Source organism: Melospiza georgiana, chromosome 12 (genome assembly GCF_028018845.1).
Source record: "Melospiza georgiana isolate bMelGeo1 chromosome 12, bMelGeo1.pri, whole genome shotgun sequence".
In the NCBI taxonomy this organism is placed as follows: Eukaryota; Metazoa; Chordata; class Aves; order Passeriformes; family Passerellidae; genus Melospiza; species Melospiza georgiana.
In genome coordinates this window covers 18,619,316-18,635,158 of record NC_080441.1, presented here as the reverse complement: position 1 = coordinate 18,635,158, position 15,843 = coordinate 18,619,316, and the positions used below count along the sequence as shown (strand labels likewise).

Sequence of the window (15,843 nt, the reverse complement as noted above, 5' to 3'; positions counted from 1 at the left end):
CTGCGGGGCTCGGCCGGCCGGAGGCAGTACCCGGTGCGGTGCCGGGTGCGGGGCTCGGCGGGCCGGAGGCGGTGCCGGGTGCGGGGCTCGGCGGGCCGGAGGCGGTGCCCGGGGCTGTGCCGGTGTGGGGCCCTGCCCGGGCCTGTGGCGGCGCCCCCGTCCCGCCCCCCGCCCCGCTCACGGGACCCAGCGCTCGGCGGCCGCCGCCGGTCACGTGAGCGCGCGCCGCGCACGCGCGCGCCCCCGGTATCACGTGATGCGGACGCGGGGTAGCCGAAGCCCCGGCCGCCATGCTGGGTGAGGGCAGCGTCTCTCTGGCACAGCGGGGGCGCTTACAGGGGGGTCCCGATGAGTCCCGGGCATTCCCGGTGACTCCCGGTGTCTCTCATGGAACGGCAGAGCGGCGCCCGGTGGGACGTCTCAAGGCAGTGAGCAGGGTGGGCAGTAGCTTTTTGGGGCGCACCGGTGCAACACATTTCAGCGCCTCCCATATGGTCTAGCGGTTAGGATTCCTGGTTTTCACCCAGGCGGCCCGGGTTCGACTCCCGGTATGGGAAGTTCCGCTTTTTGTCCTGTCGGATCGGTAAACACCCTGCCCTCCTTTCTTATTTTCCCGCACGTTCTCCCTCAAAACTCCTTCGGGAGTTGATTTTTGCACCTCTGCAGCAAAATTTCTCGGCGCCAGGAGCTTCCTGAAACCGTAGGAATCGCTTTGCCTCTGCAAACTCAGCCTCACAGCTAATTAAAACTTCAAGTACATTGGAGCACAGAGCCCCAGCTAATTAACATGCTGTTAATTGGCTTTTTTTCTCTAACACAAGCAAGAAAATTCCTGCTTGTGTCCCACGGTGTGTTTTAAACCACCCTGACTTCCTCAAGGCACACAGGATTGTGCTGAAGATACATATTTACAAATCCATATATGACATATAGATTTACACATGTTTATTGCTGAAGGGACTCCTGGCAGCTACCCCAGATGTGTGGATTTGGAGATCTGGAGAGATCTGCTGGGGTTTCCAGGCTTCCAGAGATCCTGGGAGCTGCTGCTGCCACAGAGCCAGGGCCATCATCACCTTGGGTGTCCCCTCCCAGAGCCATCAGTCACCTTGGGTGTCTCCTGAGAGCCATCACCTTGGGTGTCTGTGAAAAATGCATATTTTATGACTGGCTTTTTGCAAATATTCAAATGAATATTACATGTGTTATGTTAGAAAGTGATGCTGTATTAATTCTCTTAAGTAGTGTGTTAAATATAGTTTTAGCTTATAACATAATGTTAAAATGGAAACTGTGCTGTGTAAGATAGTTTTTTTAAAGAAAGGACTCGCAGGGAGATAGCAGCCACAGGACACCTGAATCTTTCAGAGAAAGAGAATTTATTGCTCTCTTATCAAAAGAAACGAACTTCCTGCCTTGCTCAGCGCTGAAGATGCTGTCAGGATTCAGAGGAAGAAGTTGACACTGCCCAGACAGAATCCTGGGTTTGAATGGAATTTATGCATCATGTATGAGGTGTAGGAATATGCAACAGGTTATTGCTTTTAAGGGTTAATCCTCTGTTAATGTGGGTCCTTTTTCAGGCTTATTTTGTCCAGAAAGAGGTACCCGGACTGTCCACAACTCTTTGTTTTGATTGTCTCATATTTTCCTAAATCCTAATTATCCAAATTTTTATTACTCTAATTATATTGCTATTTTTATAACTATTTTATTATTATGAAACTTTTAAAATTTTAAAAGCAAGTGATTGGTGTTTTTCACAGTGTCCCCTCCCAGAGCCATCAGTCACCTCGGGTGTCCCCTGAGAGCCATCACCTTGGGTGTCCCCTGAGCCCTTGCATGTCCCCATGAGCCCTGTCACCTTGGGTGTCCCCTCTGAGCCTCACTGTCCCTCCCAGAGCCACCAGTCACCTGGGGTGTCCCCTTCCAGCCTCATCACCCTGCATGTCCCCTCACTGCCATCACCCCGTGTGCCCCCTCAGTGCCATCACCCTGTGTCCCCTCGCAGCCTTGTCACCCCCCTCAGAGCCATCACCCTGCATGTCCCCTCTGAGCCATCACCCTGCATGTCCCCTCGGTGCCACTCCCTCAGAGCCATCACCCTGCATGTCCCCTCTGAGCCATCACCCTGCGTGTCCCCTCTGAGCCATCACCCTGTGTGTCCCCTTGGTGCCATCACCCTGTGTGTCCCCTCTGAGCCTTGCCATCCCCCTCAGTGCCATCACCCTGCACGTCCCCACAGTGCAATCACCCTGTGTGTCCCCTCAGTGCCATCACTCCCTTGGGTGTCCCCTCTGAGCCCTGTCATCCCCCTCAGTGCCATGCCCCTGTGTCCCCTCTGAGCCATCACCCCATGTGTCCCCTCAGTGCCATGCCCCTGTGTGTCCGCACAGAGCCTTGCCATCCCCTCAGTGCCATCACCCTCAGTTCCATCACCCCGTGTGTCCCCTCAGTGCCATCATCCTCAGAGCTATCACCCTGCATGTCCCCACAGTGGCATCACCCCATGTGTCCCCACAGTGACATCACCCCATGTGTCCTCTCAGTGCCATCACCCTGTGTGTCCCCTCAGTGCCATCACCCTCAGAGCTATCACCCTGCATGTCCCCACAGTGACATCACCCCATGTGTCCCCTCAGTGCCATCACCCTGTGTGTCCCCTCTGAGCCTTGCCATCCCCCTCAGTGCCATCAGCCTGTGTGTCCCCTCAGTGCCATCACTGTGTGTGTCCCCTCAGTGCCACCCCCTCAGTGCCACCCCCTCAGTGCCATCACCCTGTGTGTCCCCTCAGAGCCATCACTCCCTCATGTCCCCCCTCAGAGCCGTGCCCCCCTCCCTTCCTTGGCACCGGGCAGTTTCAGGCAGCTCCAAGGAAATTCCAGCCTGGCAAACCTTGAACTGTTCAATGGGTGGGAAAGGCAGTGCTGGTCCCACAGGATTCCAGGTTTTGAACCTTTTTGAAGCTTTTTTCCCCCTCATTCCTTAAAGCTTTTAAAGCAAACATGGACATAAAAATGGGTTTGGATTTCTCCTTTAAAAAGCAGGAAATGTCAGGAAAACACACTTCCCTTCCTTCTTGCACTGGATTGTAACAAGTGTTTTCTATTTACATTTCAAATATCCTTGTCAGAGCCTGAAGCCCAAATTGCAGAGTTTTGTCTGACTCTGGGTGTGTTCGTGTTATATTCATGCAAAACAATTCCCAGGAGAGGCTGTGACAGTAACTTTGTGTCCCTTAAAACTGTGCCAAGGTCCACGAGACTTTGGAGCCATTTTACCTCTTTGTTCCTCTTGCTGAATTCTCAGATATCCCAATTAAACAGAAAAAAATTCCAAGTTTGATCAGCTGTGAAAGGGGAAGAGAATAAAATGAATAAAATGTTTTTTTTTTTCTCTCCCACCCCCCTTCCTTCTGGACCTCTCCTCTATTTTTAAAGCAGATTTTTGAATAAATGATCCAAAGTCAGAATATTCTGATAAAATCTGTCTAATTCCCTGATGTTCTTGCAGGAGAACAACTTGTCTCCAATTCTGGAACTCAGTTTCTAACGGAGCTGCACAATGACAACATTCACTTGCTGCCAGCAGCTGCTCTGAGCTGTCCTTGTTCAGCACGAGCCTTCTGCTCACAGATCCTCTACACTCAACTTGGTAATTTTTGAAGTTTTATTGGCCAGGTTTTCACTGAACAACCCAAAAGCTGTAAAAAGTGCAGCTCAGGGGCTGTGCAGAGATAACCCCTCACTCCAGGAGCCAACACTGAGCATTTCAAACTCCTGCTTCTGTGCCACAAAGAACTGAAGGAGGTGGGGCTCAGCTCCTTCCTTGACAGACTGCCCTGGATTTGGGATTTAGGGCTGTTGGCACAGAAATAAAAAGATAAAGACACCAGCATGCCCTTCATCTTTAGCAGCAGCACAGGAAAGCAGGCAGGAAGTTGTGCTCACTCCCCAAAATATCCCAATTTATAAATTCAGCCCACAAGACAAAAATAGCTTCAGCAGCAGGTATTGTTTAATTCAGGAGTGCTCTGAAATAAAGCAGTGACCCCACAGAATCCTTACTGTCAAGGAGAAAAACCCCAAACTGAGCTGCCAAAACCCAAAGACTGAAACATTTTGCGTAAAATGTGCCCAAAAAGCAGCCTGGGGTTTGCTGCTCTGATCAAAGCTGTACTCAGGGCTCAGCAAATGTTCCAAGGCTCTCCCTGCATTCACTGGAGGGTTTTCTTCACACACTGAACATTTCCATGGTTTTAGGGAACAGAGAGGCACAAAATGAGCAGGAAGGTGTTTCACACAGGCACAAAGGGCTATCCCACCTCTCCATCCCCAGGGAAATGAGGTGCCTTTAGAGCTCTGGGCAATTCTGAACCAGGAGAAGTCACCAGCCAGGCCTTCCTTTGTCTCCTTGGCCCACCCTGATCAATAAATGTTACTCAAATCCAGGGCAGCAGTGCCCTGTGTGCAGCCCTCAGTCCCTCCAATGCCTCCAAAATCAGCAAAATCCTCTGAAGGAAGTGAGGTGGGCTGAGTGAGAAGTCTTTGTGTCAGTGCTGCTGTGGGTAATTAGCACAAAGTCTTTAATTACTGAATCCCAGACTGGTTTGGGTTGGAAGCACCTTAAAGCTCATCCAGTTCTACCCCTCCCACTGCCCCGGGGTGGCACTCCCTAAGGACACTGTGGTGGCTGTCACAGAGCTGCTCTGTGTGTCCCCTTCCAGCTGTCCCTGTCTGCCCTGGCAGGAGCTCTGAGTGTGCAGGGAAAGGAGGGGAGCAGGGATGATCAGAGGCAGGTGCTTTGTGTCCTGGATTGCCAAGCAAATTTTATTCTATTTGCCATCTTGGCATTTGTGTTCTGTTCAGTGGGCAGTTTTCCTCATTGTTGGAACTCAGGGAATTCCTCTGGCTGCCCTGGAGAACTTGAACCCCTGCTCAGGGGGCTCAGAGACCTTGGCACAGAGCCCCAGACCCCTGTGCCTTTGATTTTAGCCCTTGGAAAAAAACAATTACCAACCTTGTATGAAGAATGACAAGCCACGAAAGTTTAAGAGAATGATAGTGAATTTATCGTGGGGTGAAAAATAGTTTTTTGAGGTTTTTAGAATGGGGTTCAGGGGGCAAGATGGAGGAATGTAGTCATGTCCAGCCTTTCTCCTTCTTCTTCTTCCTCCATATTCTCCTGTGATGTTGGCACTCACAGATTGGTTTAGAGTAGAAGCTCACTGTCTAACACAGGTGATGGGCATTGGAAAGTAATTGTAAACATTGTACACGTAGTTTTTAGTATAAAGCCATAACACTGCCCTGGGAGCAGGCAGAGTGCCTGGAACTGTCCTGCTGAATGGACCTCAGCAGGACAGGAGAAAGAATTTTATAGATAAGATACAATAAACAACCTTGAGAGCGAGAAATTAAGAGCCCTGACTCCTTCTTTGAGTGCCAGGCTGGGAAAAGAGGCTTTCTAACTCTTCTCAGGGTCACTGTGAGCAGCAGAGACCCGGAGACCTTATCTCTTCCACACCCCCTCCTCCCTCAGGGGAGACACCTGCTGATAACAGCTATTGAATGTCCCTGCATGGCTGATAAGAACTACAGCATCCCATTGGGAGATGGGAGCCCAGAGGGAGGAGCCAAGCATTCCTACCCAGATATAATCCAGAGGTTTTGAGACACCAGCACGGCTTCTCCACTGGATTCCCCAGAGGAACAGCAGCTGCCTCCCCTTCCACTGGATCTTCAGAGGAAGAATCCATCCTTCTCTACAGGATCCTGCTCCAGCAGAACCACCCCTGACACTGCAGGAGGGCTGAGCCACAATTCCAATGGGACTGCTGCCAACACCCTGACCCACAGGGTGTCAGGCTGGGTTCTGACTCTGCCAGTGTTGGTTTAGTTTACTGCATTGTTTATGTTTTTATTTTCTTTCCTATTAAAGAACTGTTATTCTTGCTCCCATATCTATGCCTGAGAGCCCCTTAATTTAAAATTTTTAACAATTTGGCGGGGGGTATGTGTTTACATTCTCCAATTCAGGGGAGGCTCCTGCCTTCCTTAGCAGACTCCTGGCTTTCCAAACCAAGACACCTTGTCAGAGGGAGCCTCCAGCAGCACACAGAGATTCCCATCTATTCCAGCTCTGCTTGGAAAGCTGTGTGTGCCTCTGCTGTGTCCCCAGCCTCAACCATCCTCCTTTCCTGTAACACTCCTGTCACAGACATGTTTTATGAAAAATCCTTTCCTTAGGATTTTTTCTCCTGAGAAGCTGGGAGGCCTCAGGAACAAAATGTAAACAATGGTTATCTGCTGCTGTGGAATGCAACAGGTGCATCTGGGATTGGTCTCATGTGGTTGTTTCTAATTAATGGCCAATCACACCCCAGCTCGGACAGAGAGTCTGAGACAGCTGCCTTTGTTATCACTCTTTGCTATTCTACTCTTAGCCAGCCTTCTGATGAAATCGTTTCTTCTATTCTTTTAGTATAGTTTTAATGTAATATATATCATACAATAATAAATCAGCCTTCTGAAACATGGAGTCAGATCTTCGTCGCTTCCCTCATCCTCAGACCCCTGTGAACACCATCACACACTCCTGTCTCATCTCCTGCTTTCAAGGCTGCAGAATCCTCCTGCAAAGCTGCCAGGATTGCACGGGGCAAGTGCAGCTTGCACAGAGCTGCTAATGAGCCTGTCAGATCCAATGCCAACCAGAGGGTCTGCCTTAACCATCAGGGTGCATCCGCCTGTAAATCAGCACAAAATTCACCCCAGCTCAGGGTAAGGGCTGCAGATTCCTCCTCTGCATGCTGGGAAGTGTGGGGGGTATGCCAGCAGCTGCCAGCCAGCAGCAGAACAGGGTTTGGGGAAGCTCATCATAGATAAACCACAGCCTGGAGCAGCTCCTTGACCTCCTCCAACTCTTCCTTTGCAGAGGATTTGTGACCGGGTTTCTGCCCTTCTCCTGCTGCCACCAGCTCTGGGACACGAACAGGGCTGCAGCTGCCTCAACCAGACCCAGCCTGGAAAACTCCCCCGGCACCAGCACAGCGCCAGCCTCTTCCACGGCGTGTCCCTCAACCGAGACCTGTCACCCTCAACTCCTCCCTTTGACCCTCCTAAAGCCACCGTGTGACCCCTGGGACGTCCTGGTCCAGGCCCTGGAGCCCGGAGCCTAGAATTGCTCCCAGAGCTCGGAGCCGCTCCTGCAACCCAGAACCGCTCCAGGAGCCACTCCGACAGCGCAGAGCCGCCTCCGGAGCCCAGAACCGTCCCCGGGGCCGCTCCCGGAACCCGGAGCCGCTCCCGGTTCCTCCGGCGCCGCTTCCCGGAGCGGGGCTTCCCCTCACAGCCCCTGTGACGTCACGACCGCGCCGCCGGCTACGATTATTCGCTTCTACTCCCGCGCCTGCGCACTGGCGCGGCTAAACCGGCGTTTCCGTGTTGCTGGGGTTCGGCACCGCCGCTCCCGGTGCTCCCGCCGCTCCCGGTGCCCGTGGTGCCCTCAGTGCTCCCGGTGTCCCCGGTGGGGCATTGTGGCCCCTCTGCCGCCCGCGCGGTGTCTGAGGAAGCGCGGACGGGGCCGCGGACACGGCAGCGAGCGCTGCGCGTGCGTGAGGTGCGTTGCTCCTGGCGCCCCCTGGCGGCCACGATCGGGGCCCCTCAGGCGCCGGGAGCGCGCGGGGCCGTCCCGTCCTGTCCCTGAGGGAGCGCTGGGGCTGGAAAAGCGCTCTGGGATCATGGAATCCGGGATTAGCAAATCCGGGATTATCGAATACTGGGTTAGCAAATCCAGCCTGTGTCCCGTCTCCACCTTGGCACCAGCGCACAGCCCTGAGTGCCACCGCCAGGCGTTCCTTGGCCACTTCCAGCCATGGGGACTCCAAACCGCACCGGGCAGTTCCAATCCCTGACCGCCCTTCCCATGGGAAAATTCTGCTGATTTCCACCCTGAGCTCCCCTGGCCCAGCCTGAGGCCGTTCCCTCTCCTCCTGTCCCTGTTCCCTGGAGCACAGCCCGACCCCCCGGCTGTCCCCTCCTGTCAGGAGCTGTGCAGAGCCACAAGGGCCCCCTGAGCCTCCTTTGCTCCAGGTGAGCCCTGCCCAGCTCCTCTCCAGCCTCTTCCCAGCTCCTCTCCAGCCTCAGCCCCTTCCCAGCTCCCTCAGCCCTGCCCTGCGGCCCTGCCTGGGAAGTGCTTTGGGCTGGGAGGTGCCAGCCCCCGGCCGGGCAGAGTTTTCCAGGTGATTGCACAAAGCAAAGGCTCCCGTGTGTCCCTGTGGGAGGGACGCTGGTGCTGGGGGTTCCTGCAGAGCTGTGCCACACTGGGGCATTCCATGGGGTGGGATTGTTGTTGTCCAGGTGCTGCACACTCACAGAGCACTGGGGCAGGGATGGTGTCCCCCTGCCTGGTGACAGCCACTGCTGTCTCCTTTTCTCCAGGCTGAGCCCCTTTCCAGCTCCCTCAGCCCCTCCTGGGGGCTCCAGCCCCTTCCCAGCTCCATTCCCTTCCCTGGACACGCTCCAGCCCCTCCAGGTCTTGCTGGGATTGTCCCAGAGCTGTTCCCAGCACTGGAGGTGCCCAGCAGTGCCAGCTCTGGGGATGGGCACTGCCCTGCTGTCACACCATGGCTGGCACAAGGTGCCCTTGGCTTTGCCCACCTGGGCACACCTGGGCTCCTGTCCAGCCACTGTCCCCAGCACCCCCAGGGCCTTTCCCAATTTTTCAGCCCCTCTTCCCCCAGCCTGGAGCATTCTATGGGGACCCAGGGGCAGGACCGGGCACTTGGCCTTGTTAACCCTCACAGTTCTGCTCTCACCCCACAGATCCAGCCTGTCCTGATCCCTCTGCAGAGCCTCCCTGCCCTCCTGCAGATCCACATCCCACCCAGCTCAGTGTCATCTGTGAATTATCCCCTAATCCAGATCATCAGTAAAGATATTGAGCAGAACTGGGCTCAGTGCTGATCCCTGGGGGACACAAGACTAGTCCCAGCTGGACATGGCTCCTTTTCCACCATTCCCAGCCCTCCCTGGGCTGGCCATCAGTCAGTTTTCAACCCTGCCCAAATGACCCTGTCCATTGGCTGCAGCTTTTCCAGCAGCTCCAGCACAGCAGCACCCTGGCAGGGCTGAAATGAGGCACAAAGGCAAAATTCCATCCCAAAGAATAACCTGGAAAAGGGAAAAGCATTGGGAAAAGCCACAGAGGATTCTGAGAAAAAATGACCCAGCTTCTGGGCCTGGCCCAGGGACAGGGAAATGTGTAATTCCAGCCCAGAGAATGTGTGCTTCTAGAAATAGAAAAATTAGAATACAAAATTAGACACAGAGAGAAAATTAACTCCCTGCATGTGTAAAACAGAGTAACTGGGAGAGGTAGGAAAGCTCAGGCAAATCCCTCACATGTCCAAATGCTGGAGCAGGCTGCACCCAGCAGGTGTGGCTGTCAGTGCAGGGATCAGTGCTTGGATCCATCCATCCATCATCCATCCATCATCCATCCATCCATCCATCATCCATCATCCATCCATCATCCATCCATCCATCCATCCATCCATCCATCCATCCATCCATCATCCATCCATCATCCATCCATCATCCATCCATCCATCATCCATCCATCCATCATCCATCCATCCATCATCCATCCATCCATCCATCATCCATCCATCATCCATCCATCCATCCATCCATCCATCCATCCATCCATCATCCATCCATCATCCATCCATCCATCCATCCATCCATCCATCCATCCATCCATCATCCATCCATCCATCATCCATCCATCATCCATCCATCATCCATCCATCCATCCATCCATCCATCCATCCATCCATCCATCCATCATCCATCCATCAATCATCCATCCATCCATCCATCCATCCATCCATCCATCCATCCATCCATCCATCCATCATCCATCCATCATCCATCCATCATCCATCCATCCATCCATCCATCCATCCATCCATCCATCCATCCATCCATCCATCCATCATCCATCCATCCATCATCTATCCATCATCCATCCATCCATCATCCATCCATCCATCCATCCATCCATCCATCCATCCATCCATCCATCCATCCATCCATCCATCCATCCATCCATCTATCCATCCATCCATCCATCCATCTATCCATCCATCCATCCATCCATCTCTCCTGGCAGAGCAGGAATTGGCTGGCTGGCAGCCAGGTGTCCCTGTTCTACAGGCAGTGTGATGCTGGCTGTGTCCTCGCTGGTGACAGGGACATTTCTGTCACTGCAGTGACCCCATGCCGGACAATTTCCATTCCTGTCTCCAGGTCAGGCCTGGGGGCAGTCGGTGCTCCAGGGAGGGATTCCCAGAGCAGGGATGAACGCAGGCAGCAAAGGAGGAGGCTGTGCAGGAGCTGCCCTGTGCTGCTGCCCACAGCTGGGCTCCGAGGTGTCCCAGCACCTCACCACAAGGGTCATTTTGTGGTTTTAGTGAAAAAATCCCTTTTCAGTGAGTGCCCAGGTGCTGGGGCTGGCTCTGTCCCATCCCACAGCCCAGAACAGAGGGACACAGCTGAGGCAGGAACACCCCACAACATCCCGTGGCTGGAATTCAGCCTGGACTTTCCCTCCTTCTGGAGGAGGTTCTGGTTCCCTAAACTGTCTTTCTGCTCCATTATTTTATCCACTTCAGCAGGGATCACTCAGAAAATCCTGTTCCACTCATGCCACCTGGCACCATTTGTTATCCTTGGTTCCATCTCTAGAGCAAACATAATCTGTGAGATTCTGTAAAATTTCAGCATCAGTTTTTACCAACTACTTTGTCCTTTTCTTTTCATCTTTTCTTTTTTCTCTCCTTTCTTTTCTTTGTTTTTATTTTGCTTTCTCTTTGTCACTTTCTTTTTCTGTTTTTACATTTATTTTTGTTTTTAATTTTATTTTTACATTTAATTTTTCCATCTCTTTCTCTTTTCCATCTCTTTCCCTTTCCCTCTTCCATCTCTTTCCCTTTCTCTTTCCCTTTGCTTTCCCTTTCTCTTTTCCATCTCTTTCCCTTTCTCTTTCCCTTTGCTTTCCCTTTCTCTTTTCCTTTTTCTTTCCCTTTCTCTTTTCCATCTTTCCCTTTCTCTTTCCCTTTGCTTTCCCTTTCTCTTTCCCTTTGCTTTCTCTTTCTCTTTTCCATCTCTTTCCCTTTCTCTTTTCCATCTCTTTCCCTTTCTCTATCCCTTTGCTTTCTCTTTCTCTTTTCCATCTCTTTCCCTTTCTCTTTTCCATTTTCTTTTCCTTTCTCTTTTCCATCTCTTTCCCTTTCTCTTTTCCATCTCTTTCCCTTTCTCTTTTCCATTTTCTTTTCCTTTCTCTTTTCCATTTTCTTTTCCCTTTCTCTTTCCCTTTGATTTCCCTTTCTCTTTTCCATTTCTTTCCTTTCTCTTTTTATCTCTTTTCCTTTCTCTTTCCCTTTCTCTTTGCCATTTTCTTCCCCTTTCTCTCTCATCTTTTCCCTTTTTCTACTTATTTTTCTCTTTCCTTAAGAAAATATTTTAGCGCACCACTTGCTGTTTAATGGACAACTCAAAATTTTTTGGAAGCAGTAAATTCCACATTTAAGCTTTGATTACTGGATAGGGAGTTCCCCAACACCCTTTAGATCAAATCTCTTCATTTGATTCACATTTATCTCTAAAAACCACAGGGTTCAAGTTGCACCCTCTTTGCTGAGGAGCAAAACTCTCAGACCAATCCCTAAAATTTTACTGGAAAATTCAGCTTCTCACTCAAGTGCTGGAGCTGTCCCATGGGGAAATCTGCCAGGAACAGGGAGTAAAATATCCTGTAAAATATCCCCTGAGCCAGTTAGGTCAGCAGCTGTGCCCAGTGAAGGTCCAGATCGCCTTCCCAGGGTGTGAGAACAGATCTGATCAAGGTAAAACCCCCTCTGGTGCTTCCCCTCCCTCAAAACCACCCAAACCCCCAAATCTGAATGGGATGGGTTGCATAAATCAGGATTAAAATCACATTTAGGGCATTTGTATCTTAACCAGCCTGGGTGAGATGGAATCATGAATTCAGGGGTTCACTAGGGGCATTCCCAAATTCCCTGGAGGTGAAGGGGTGGCCAGGAGCTGGGTCCTGCAGGGACAGGGGGTATGGGGACGCCCCAGTGCTCCCCCCCTGATCTCTGCATGTCCATTCAGGCCCAAGGGGCTGTGGGAGCTGCCCAAAGAGAAGCTCCTGTGGATTTGGAGTCCTTGTGCTCACACAGAGCAAGAGTCCTTGTGTCCAGAGCCTGCAGGGAGCAGGAATTAGAGAGAATAATCCTGTGGGATTAATTCTCTGAACCTGGGAGAAGCAGTGAGAAAAGCAGAGAAATTAATGATCAGAACACTTCTTATCTTATTGGCTGCTCCTGTGTTGTGCCAAATCAGAATGCAACATGGAGATTGTTCACCCAGTGATGGGGTTTTGTTTCCTTGACCTGTCAGGGCCAAACACATGTGCAGACTGTGGGTCAGCAGGCAGTCAGGAGATTCTGGGCAGCTGAGTGTTTGTGCAGTTTCAGTTTAGATGTAGTGTAATATAATGGAATATAGTATAGAATAAAATAGTATAATTAGGACAAGAATGTGTCTGTTTCCTTAGAGCCCACATGCACACCTGGCCTGTCACACCAGGCCCCTGCCCCAAGTCCCTCTTTGTGGGATTCACATTCCCTGGACCTGAGAGAAGCAGAGGAAACAATGATCAGAACAATTCTTATCTTATTGGCTGCTCCTGTGTTGTGCCAAAGCAGAATGCAATATGGAGATTGTTCACCCACAGTGATGGGGTTTTGTTTCCTTGGCCTGTCAGGGCCAAACACATGTGGAGACTGTGGGTCAGCAGTCACAAGATTTTGTTGAGTGCTTGTGCAGTTTCAGTTTAGATGTGGTGTAATATAGTGTAATATAATATAGAATAATATAGTATAATGTAGGAAAAGAATGTGGCTGTTTCCTTAGAGCCCACATGCACAGCTGGCCTGTCACACCAGGCCCCTGCCCAAAGCTCCTCTCTGTGGGATTCAAATCCCCTTAACCTGAGAGAAGCAGTGAGAGAAACATAGAAATTAATGATCAAAGCAATTCCTATCTCATTGGCTGCTCCTGTGTTGTGCCAAAGCAGAATGCAACATGGAGATTGTTCACCCACAGTGATGGGGTTTTGTTTCCTTGGCCTGTCAGGGCCAAACACATGTGCAGACTGTGGGTCAGCAGGCAGGAGATTCTGGGCAGCTGAGTTGAGTTGGGTGCTTGTGCAAATTCAGTTTAGATGTAGTGTAATATAGTATAGAATAATATAGTAAAATAAAGTTATTATTTAGCCTGCTGATATTATGGAGTCCTCTCTGACATTTCCTGCCTTCGTGGGCATTGCCCTGCTTTCACTATAACATCCCATAATGTTTCCTCACCCTCCTGAAACCCTCTCCCACACCAGCTCCAGGAACATTTCTGCTTGGAAGGCTCTGGTTTGTTTTTAGGGGTGGACAGGGAGGGCTGGGTTTTCAGAAATGTGTGATGATGCTAAAGGACTCCTGTTATTCCCAAATTCCACGGCTCCTTCCCACTGATCTTTAACCTTTCCACACCCATGGATTTTCACCTCCTCACCCCAGCACCACCTTCTGGCTTGGCAAATTGGTTCAGGTTCCCAACAGCCAAGGGTTTGTAGATCCATCCTCTGGATAAACCACCTCCCATGGGAGACAGGAATGAATGAGGGAGGCAGTTTCCAGAAAATGGCCAAAAGTCCTGGTCCTGATCCCTAAATTTGCAATTAGCAGCTCATTATTTAAGCAGGGCCTTCCTGGATTCACTCAGACACTCCCAAACCTTTCTGAAAAGCTCCTCCACTCTCAGCAGGTCTGAGTCACTTGGAATAATTCCTTCTGCATCCCTCAGAAGAGATTTTAACAAATTACATCGTAACCTCTGGATTTTAATAATTACAAAAGCTGCAGGGGAAGAAGTAAAACCAGAAGTAAAACCACTTTCCACTTATTATGAGTTTGCCAACATCATCTGTAATGTTTAAAACCCAGCAGCAATAAACCCACACAAACACACTCCCCCTAAAGAACAACCCCATCCTTTAACAATCCTTTTTCCCCCCCAGATTTAGCAGGGTAAATGACACAAGATGGAATTAGCACGACTCCAATAACAAGATTATTTCTGTGTTCTTCAGCAGCTCGGGGCTCTAAAACCATTCTGGTGTTGGGAGGATGAGGCTGGGCTTTCAAACACACACCAGCAGCAGGTCTTGAGCAGATGAGCCTGGAGTGAGGCATTCAGTTCATTATTCATGGTTCTTGAGGGAATTTTGGTTCACTTGTTATATTTGGGGCACTTCTGGTCAACAACACCTGCCAGGTTCACCCTCCTGCCAGGTTTATCCTCCTGCCAGATTTTTTCTTGCCCCATTATCCTGCCAAGCAATTCAGCTCTTTCTTAGTGAATTGCTCATGAATTCAGTGGGTCTTGCTGGAGGAATGAGTCACAGAGTGCAGGGAATGCTCTGTGGGGTGACTGCAGCCCCCTGAGCAGAGCCTGACAGCTCCACCCCGCTCAGGACAGGGCTCCAGCAGCTCCTGCCAGGCTCTTTGGGCCCAGTTCTGACTCCTGAGTGGAAAGCAGGAGTGACTGCCCTGAAATCCCTGTGTTTCACAGGACAGACAATTCCCATTTACAGAATTCTCTTATGGTTCATTCTGAGCTCAATGGAATTTGTCCAACCCTTCCTTGCTGGTTCACAAAATGCCTCAAGTCCAGAACAAAAGAAACCACCAGTGTCCTTTCCAGAACCTTTCAGGGACACTTTCCACCATCCCAAGCTGCTCTAAGCCCTGTGCAGCCAGGCCTTGGACATTTCCAGGGATCCAGGGGCAGCCCCAGCTGCTCTGGGAGTTCCAGCCCAGCCCCTCCCCACACTCACAGGGAACAGTTCCCAATTCCCAATATCCCATCCATCCCTGCCCTCTGGCAGTGGGAGCCATTCCCTGTGTCCTGTCCCTCCATCCTTGTCCCCAGTCTATTGTAAATGCAGGGCCACCAACAAAGGCAGGAATGATTGATCTGACTCCATGTTCTCAGCAAGCTAATTTATTGCTTTATTAAACTATATTATGTTAAAGAATACTATACTATACTAAAGAATACAGAAAGGATACTTACAGAATGTTAAAAAAATAATAATGAAAACTCCTGACTCTTTCCAGAGTCCTGACACAGCTTGGCCCTGATTGGCCATAGAGTGAAAACAACTCACAGCAGAATCCAATGGAACAATCACCTGTGGGGTAAACAATCTCCAAACACATTCCAAAGGAGCACAACACAGGAGAAAATGAGATAAGAATTGTTTTCCTTTTCTCTGAGGCTTCTCAGCTTCCCAGGAGAAAAGCTCTGGGCGAAGGAATCAAGTTCAGAGAATGTGAATGCCACATCCAGCCCCTCTCCAGCTCTCCTGGAGGCCCTTCAGGCTCTGGAACCTGAATCTGCTCCTTCATTCTGCTCCCAGGTGGATTCACCAAACCTCTGCACTCTCCTGGAACTCCGGGGTTTGGAGCAGCCTGGGATGGTGGTGGAGGGGACAGGCTCAGCTTTAAGCTCCTTCCAAGCCCACCCAGGCTTGGAATCCCTTGGTTCTGACATTTTATACCCACAGGGGAGAACTCTGAAGGTTCAGTGGGAATCAGCATCCAGCAGAGCTTCCTTCAGTTCTGCCCTTTCCATGGAATGAGGGGAGCACTGGGGTGGGAACTGTCCGCCCTGGAGTTCACTCACCTGAATGACCCTGCTGGAACCCCCCCAGAAA

The 15,843-nt window shown here is 50.9% G+C and overlaps 1 non-coding gene across 1 annotated transcript; it reads left to right on the top strand.

Moving 5' to 3' along the window:
* The first annotated feature begins 485 nt into the window (after window positions 1-485).
* Window positions 486-557, top strand: TRNAE-UUC (transfer RNA glutamic acid (anticodon UUC)). Its single transcript has one exon. It is a non-coding gene; the product is annotated as a tRNA-Glu (tRNA).
* Window positions 558-15,843: the final 15,286 nt, after the last annotated feature.